The following is a 7413-nucleotide window of genomic DNA, read 5'->3' as shown; positions in this document are numbered from 1 at the left end:
AAATCGGTACTATTATTTTCACATATCCAATCCAATTGATCTTAATTAAATTAATAATCCAAGTTAAGAGATGATTGATGTATATTTTTTAGGTGGTCATATATCTATGAACTGTTGTAATATGATTTTTTTAAAAAAATTATTCAAATGTTCTTGCTGCACGATTGATATGTCCAGTCAAAGATGCCAAACTTTGGCTCCCATAAGAGTGAAATGAGAGGGAGGGGGGAGTCCACGTGGAATACAAATTAAATTATTCAAATATTCTTGCTGCACGATTGATATGTCCAGTCAAAGATGCCAAACTTTGGCTCCCGAAAGAGTGAAATGAGAGGGAGGGGGGAGTCCACGTGGAATACTAGGGACTTTCCCAAAAGAAAAAGGAAATCCTATTATTCGTTTTGTATTTGTTAGTACTCATCATAGCAAGTGGTTGCAATTTGATTTCTATCCTCCTGTCCTTGGCTTGATGACCAAGTGTTCGACGAAATACCCATGTAATCACTTTGTTCTATGAGTAATCATTTTTATTCTGTTGCATCTGCACAAGTGCAACTGGGCCATCCATCTTCCCATTGAAAATTGATGCAGTTGAGATGCAATGGCAGCTTTTGCAACATCGATGCCCCCTGTATTGTGCCCTCAAGACCAAAAATCCTTAGTTTTGAGTATTTCTCAAATGTGCTGTGAACACTCACAATCTATTTGGTTAATTGCTCAAGAGAAGTCCCATATCATTTTTAGAACGTAGCACTGTATGATGTCGTTGTGGAATTGCCATCCTAGGACTCTCATTTCATTTTAGAGCGTAGTAATGTATGATGTCATCATTAGACTACATTAACACTTTAGCCTGTAATATCGTGAAGCATTCTGAGAAGAAGTGATGAAGAATTCATACTTTCATATTCTAATGTGCTGTACTTATGATGTAATTTTTCATCCCTTTTCTTCTTCAGCCATTTGTAGGTAGCGCTGATGAAGCACTGCAAAAATCCTTCCATGTCGGGAGACAAGTGCCATCATTATCGAGTGTCCAATCTGATAGGCGGATTCAGAAACAGTATGTATGCCTTTTGGTCATATTTATGTCTGCGATATGTTCCTATTCTGTTTCACTTGGCTTAACTATAATGTGGTCATTTAGTTATTTTCTAATGTAACATTTAGACACCACTTATGTAAAACTGTAAAGGGAGAATTAGCTGACATGTTAGTTATGTGACAAAGACAATGTAGTTGCTTGATGATTGTTAAGCAAAAAGGTAGGCTTACAGGGAACACATGGTACTAATGCATGTCAATAACTTGTGCAAGTACTTAAGTTCATCTTCTCTTATTTATGTTTACAGTTTTGCAGCAAATTCCCCTTCAAAAAGTGTTGCAGAAATTTTTGGGAAACAACACTACAACTAACACCAAATTTCGTTTTCAGTTCCTAAATCTGACTATTTTTTTTCGTCCACCAGCCTCCCATGTCACGATCCATCCCGCGGTCGGATGCAGATCAAATCCTTGGGTGCTGACCGAGGGATCACCACGCGCGGCCATGGCAATCAACATCAGCAGTTCTCGACGAAGACCACGACGTACAGCCCTAAGCGACGCCTGGTCCATGACGCCAACCGAGTTGCGCCCTCTGACATTGTCGAGTCAGCTGCAAGTGCAGAGTCTTACTCTGAACCCATGCTTCGACTATCTCCAATAACCTATCCATTTCGGGCTTTCCAGATATATAAGAAAATTCATTTGTCAGACACAATTTAGAATGAAACAATTATTATAGAAATAGATAAGTGAAATCTGTTTTAGTCTCATCAGCATGTTCCGTTGAGTGTCACCGTTCACCAGTTTAAGTGTTTTCTCGGAATTGCATTGCGAAGTTTTGGTGCATCTCGTATGTTGCGGACTGCCATACAACAGTAACATGGTCGAGTGCAATTTACATTTGTCTACTAACATAATTGTTTGCCAGTAAGATGAGAATGCTATTTATTTATGATTTGTACTACCCGTAGCAACGCACGGGCATGATCCTATATTATTAAAGCATTTTTGAGATAGATTTAGCGTTCTCCTCCTCCTGTTGCACTTGCAGGGAAGAAAGCTGGCTGGGTGCCTGATCTGCTCCTGGTGCTTGCCGGCAGGAAGAAGGAAGAGCTACTGGTAGGTGGTTGCTGCTGCTGTCTTGGTGGACAGAAGAACAGAGCAGAAGGTGTGCTGGTGATTCGAGCTGTTGCTTGCTCATTTATGGAGGAAGAAAAATAAAGAAGCTAGCTATTGTGGATTGCTTGCTCGGTGGAGAAAAGAAGACAGGAATGATGGTTGAACAGGGGAGCACTTCTTGCTGGATTGGGTTTGGTGAGGCTGCGTCAGCACCCAGAGATTTGTCATTTTGTTTTCTTGAAATTGTTGATGAATCCAAGGTAAACTCTCGGGGTTAGTTGCCAATAACAAATGATCAAATATAAGGTAACCAAGAGATTTCATCGGCGCGTCTCCACTTACCTGTTCCTCAGATTTAGAGTAAGCTACCTGCAGCTTCTGCTCAAGGTCATGCACCTTCTTCTCAAGTTCAACGCTCTTGCTAACTTTTTGTGTCAACTTATTGAACTCTGTGGTAATCTCAGCAAGTTTATCCCTCTCTTCTGTGACCTGGAAAGCTCAGACGATTCAATGCAAGAGAAAAATGTTGCAAGCTAGCAAATGCACCATGCTATTTCAGCAAGTCGGTAAGTTTCAATAGTAAAAGGATGTCCTGTATTAGCCAAAACCTATAAGTATGGGTACTGCAAAATTGCAAAGCTTCATCATGGTATTATAATATTTGCTGACCTCATGTAAGATGATGGTCTCTTTACAATGGGATAATGCTGCAAGGATAATGTTTACCTTCTGCTTGTAGCGCGCGTCGGCTGATTGTAACTTCTGTGCAAGAGCTTCGATTTGTTTCTCCAAGTCGTTGGCATACTGATGTTGAGCTTCCAGCTCATCCAGTGAATGAGTTTTATCCGCTTCCCATTGAACCACCCTTAAAGAAACTTGTTCCTCCTGTCGAAAGGAAAATTATCCACTTATAAAGAGTCCACTGGGATAGAAAATACTAAATTATGCAGGGTTGTGTTCGTGGGTGCTCCCTGCACTCATCAGACTTTCCAGCTGGCGGTCGTCGTCGTGTGTGCTGCCAGATGCCTTCCCCATTCATGCACTCCTTTACGGCCGGCGGCCTTCTACTTCGCCGCCGTCACCTTCAGTGGCGGCGTGGAGCAATCCGGTTGACTGGATCACTAGAGGCCTAGGATTGTGCTCGTGCCCTGCTTGCTATTGCTACGGATAAGTTCGCGCGTTACTTTACTAGGCTTGGCATTTGGCAAATTTTGAGCTTGGATTCACGAGACCGTACGTTGCGTGAGCATGAGATGTTTGTAAAAATACCAAGCATGGCTACCTTGGTTGCATCGCACAGCAGGTGCTTCTAAAATTGCCATACAGACATAGTAGGCCATGAATCAATGCATGTAAAAAGTTCATGCGATTGAGACAGGGTCTGGATATTATTTATAGATAATACATGTAATATTTAAGATCTTAGGTCTAGATATTATTTATAGATAATACATGTAATATTTAAGATCTTCATCCATAGACCCGTAGCAACGCACATGCATGTTTGCTAGTATAGCCATAAATCCATTAACTCGCGTGGTATGGCATAATAATCTTGTATCAGGACTCAGTTACTCGTAGACTAGGCCCTGCTTGATATTACATCATTTGCCATCTCCACCTCCGCACGTAATTTGGGTATTCATTCTCAAAACTCATAAAAACATGTGCCATATCGCATGATCCGTAAGACGAGAAAAACACGTTAATGCCTATCAGAGTGGATGTCACGCCCAGCTAATGCCTATCAAAGTAGATGTCACACCCAATCGACATCTTAGAGCATCTCCAGCAGATTGCTTATATCCCACTACTAAAAATAGTTTCTCTCTCCCTCTCCAATAATTACTTTTGCATTTTTAGCGATCACCGCTGCAGCATGCTACCAAAAATCAATCTCCAATACATCCCTAGCACATGGAGCCCACAAGTTAGAGTTTTATTTTCCTTCCTCGCTCCTCCCTTTTCCTCCCGTCTCTCCGCCCTTCTTTGCTCAATCCCCTGCCCCTCCCTCCCTACCATAGGTGGCGTGCTCCCTCCCGATGGTGGCGCACCCTCTCGGCGACGGTGCTCCCCTAGCCGGACCAGCACCGGTCGCGCCCCTTTCCATTGCGCCGGCTGCGCGCGGCCTCCTTCTCCCCCACGCACGGCCTGACGGCAGCGTCCGCGCCTTCTCCTCACAGGGACACCCACTTCCGGCGCTCATTCGCTCCTCCTCCCTACGTCGGTGCCTGCCGGTCTGCTCCCACGCTAGAGGTAGGCTCTCCCTCCCTCCTTCCCTCCCTCCCCCTCTCACTCTCTCCCTCTCTCTCGGCGGGCTCAGGTGTGCAAGGATAGCCGGAATTCCTCGACAAGGCGGTGTCACGACCGAGTAATAGTGCCCGAGCGGAGCGGACATATCTGGCGCGCCAAGCCAACTGTTGACAGGGGAGAGGGGTGGAGAGGGCCGCTTCTCCCCTACATCAAGGGAAGAGAATCTGAGCTTTTCGCAATTGCCAAAACAATTTTGATGTTGGGGAAGAGATTGGTAGTTTGCTGGAGCTCTCTTTCATCTTCAAAATCTCCTAAATGGTAGGTTTTTGTATTAGGGTGAATATGAGCAATCTGCTGAAGATGCTCTTAACGACTCATGCACCATATAGAAAAAAAAGTGAAATTATTTTTAACAAAGAGTGAAATGGATTGTAGATTGAACTTTCAAAATGATCATCCGGGTCCTTTAGCTTTTCAATTTTCAATTAGTTCACTCAAGATCCAACCATAGACCTAGACTCACACTTGGAATGAACTACTTAAAATCAAATTATCGCTTTAAAAGTTTATGGATCCAAATGAGAATGAGAAAATAGTTTAGGATCTGCATGCATTTCACTTTTCAATGAACATATCCAAAGGACTGTACCCACGAGTACACACCACCGCAAGTATGCCCACAAAGTATAAAAGTTTACATTTACAGCCGACCAAAACATGATGTATGGATGCATCTTGAAAACGAATTAGTTTCGGCGTGCTTGTCAGGGGGCAGCAGGGTAGCAAGGGGCGTAGGCCCACGTGGGTGGTGGTTGTGCGACGGCGGCACGTGGGGGTGAGGAAGGGGAAAAGGGGTGAACGGGAGGTGGGAGACAATGATGTCATGGTGACATCATCGCGGCGTGTGTGCTGGGCCAGCCCGCTGGGCCTTGGCTGTGCGTGAGCTGGAGCGGATGGTGGAGGCAGGCTAAGATGGAAGGGAAGTTGGGCTGGAAGTGAGGTTGTCAGCCTGGATACTTAACTCTCGTTTGAATTAAAGTTTGAGTTCAAATTTGAAATGCAGTTTCCAAATTTGAACGGGTTGGAGGTATAGGCTCAAAAGAGATATTAGGATGGAGTTTTCTTGAAGGAAAGGTAGTAGTTAGCTCAAACAATATGCACAAATGCATATGTAATTATGGAAAACTATTTGTGATGCAATAATTCAAATGCAGGGGTCTAGGGCTTAAATTGTTATATTTTGAATCCATATTTTAAATGCATAGGAAACTTGGGACGCTCCTGAAAATGCCATTTGCAAGGTCGGGCGAGGGGGGTCACCCGCACCCACCCTAGTAATCAATTAAAAAATAAAAAAATTGGAAAGTTGCCAGCGGGCATGCTGCCGGCCCCTGCGGGCGCTCCCGCGTGGAGCTGCGCTACTTCATGCCCTCGCCGACCGCTGGCCCCGCATGGAACCTCACCGCCGGGCCCCGCCAGGGAGCCGTATGCTGCCGACCATGGCACCCTCGCCAGGGAGCTTGCGCCGTCGGCCGTGGGAAGTCGCGCAACGTCGGTCGTCTCACCCCCGAGGGGAGCCACGTGCTGTGGGCTTCTGTGCCCCCAGCCGGCCATCGCTCCTCGGCGGGGACCCGTGCGACATGGGTGGCGTCCTCGTGGGGAACCGCACGCGCCTGCACGCTGACGGCTGCCTTGCCCCCATAGGGAGCCCCGCTCCAGGCCGTCACCCCGCGCCAGGCTGGCTGCCGCGCCCCTGCTGGGGAGCCGCGCGCAAGCGTCCCCTGTCGGCTGCCGCGCCAGGCCGGCCGCTGGCTGGCCGGAGCCTAATGACCTGGTGGAGGAAAGAGATGAGGAGGGGAAAAGAAGGGATAAGGAGAGAGGGGGGAGAAGGGGAGAAAAGAATGGAGGGGTGACCGGGTGAGAGAGAAAGAAGAGTTGGTGAGAGAAGGCTTGGCAAATGAGAGCGCTCAATTTTGTAGGTGTGGATAGCTGACGTGGTAGAATGTGTTTTTTCATGAGCTTATAATAATTTTTAGACCATCAAACAATTTAAAATAAAAAAGTTGTCACCTACAAAATTTTAGATCTCATTGAGCTCTGCAACTTTTATATAAATTTTACCTTCATCCGAGATCGTATGAAAAAGTTATGATTTTTTTGCGCAAAACTATTTATATGGGCAGGTCAAGCCATCACCTGCGCCTAAAAATGATTTTCAGAGGCAGGTGATGACAATTACCCACCGAGGTGTGAATGGCGCCATCACCCGCCCCTATAATTATCTCTTATTTTTTGTTTTTATTTTAAAATGTATTTTTGAGCTAAATGATCTCAAATGCAAAAGTTATCAACTACAAAGTTTTATGTCTACAATTTTGATATAAAGTTTGTATTCATCTGAGATGACATGAAAAAAGAATACATCCATTAAACTTATTCACATGTACTCACACATATACTCATACATTGATATATACTTATATATTTTAAAAGTATTATACAATCTCAAATTCAAAACTTGTCAACTTCTAAGTTTTTGTCTTGTCGAGCTCTACAAGTTCGTGATAGAGCTTCTGTATAGCCAAAGTCATTTGAAAAAATTTAAAATCTTTATATTTTGAAACTAGAGAACTTATAATGATATTTTGAAGTATTAAATAATCTAAAATTGAAAAATTTTCAACTTGTCTCCTCGAGCTTTATAAGTTTGATGTCGAGCTTACGTATAGCCAAAGTCATTTGAAAACTCAAAAGTTTTAGATTCAAAACTAGAGAAATTATAATGGTATTTTGAAGTATTAACCAATCCCAAATGAAAAATTGATCAATACAAAGTTTCAGGTCTTGTCGAGGTATACAATTTTGATATAAAATTTGTTTTAATCCGAGGTCAATGAAAAAGTTACGAATTTATTTTCACGACGGACCATGTCATCACCCGCTCCTAGAAATTATTTTCGGGAGAGGATGATGTCATCACCCATCCCTAGAAAT

The 7413-nt window shown here is 44.0% G+C and overlaps 1 long non-coding RNA gene across 1 annotated transcript; it reads right to left on the bottom strand.

The window, feature by feature from the left end:
* Nucleotides 1–1196: 1196 nt before the first annotated feature.
* LOC140223333 (uncharacterized) lies at nt 1197–3162 on the bottom strand. Its single transcript, XR_011898728.1, has 3 exons — nt 2893–3162; nt 2509–2655; nt 1197–1723 (listed from the first exon to the last, which is right to left on the bottom strand). It is a non-coding gene; the product is annotated as an uncharacterized lncRNA (long non-coding RNA).
* Nucleotides 3163–7413: the final 4251 nt, after the last annotated feature.

Source organism: Setaria viridis, chromosome 7 (assembly GCF_005286985.2).
Source record: "Setaria viridis chromosome 7, Setaria_viridis_v4.0, whole genome shotgun sequence".
Classification (NCBI taxonomy): Eukaryota; Viridiplantae; Streptophyta; class Magnoliopsida; order Poales; family Poaceae; genus Setaria; species Setaria viridis.
This window is presented reverse-complemented; position numbering and strand designations above follow the sequence as displayed.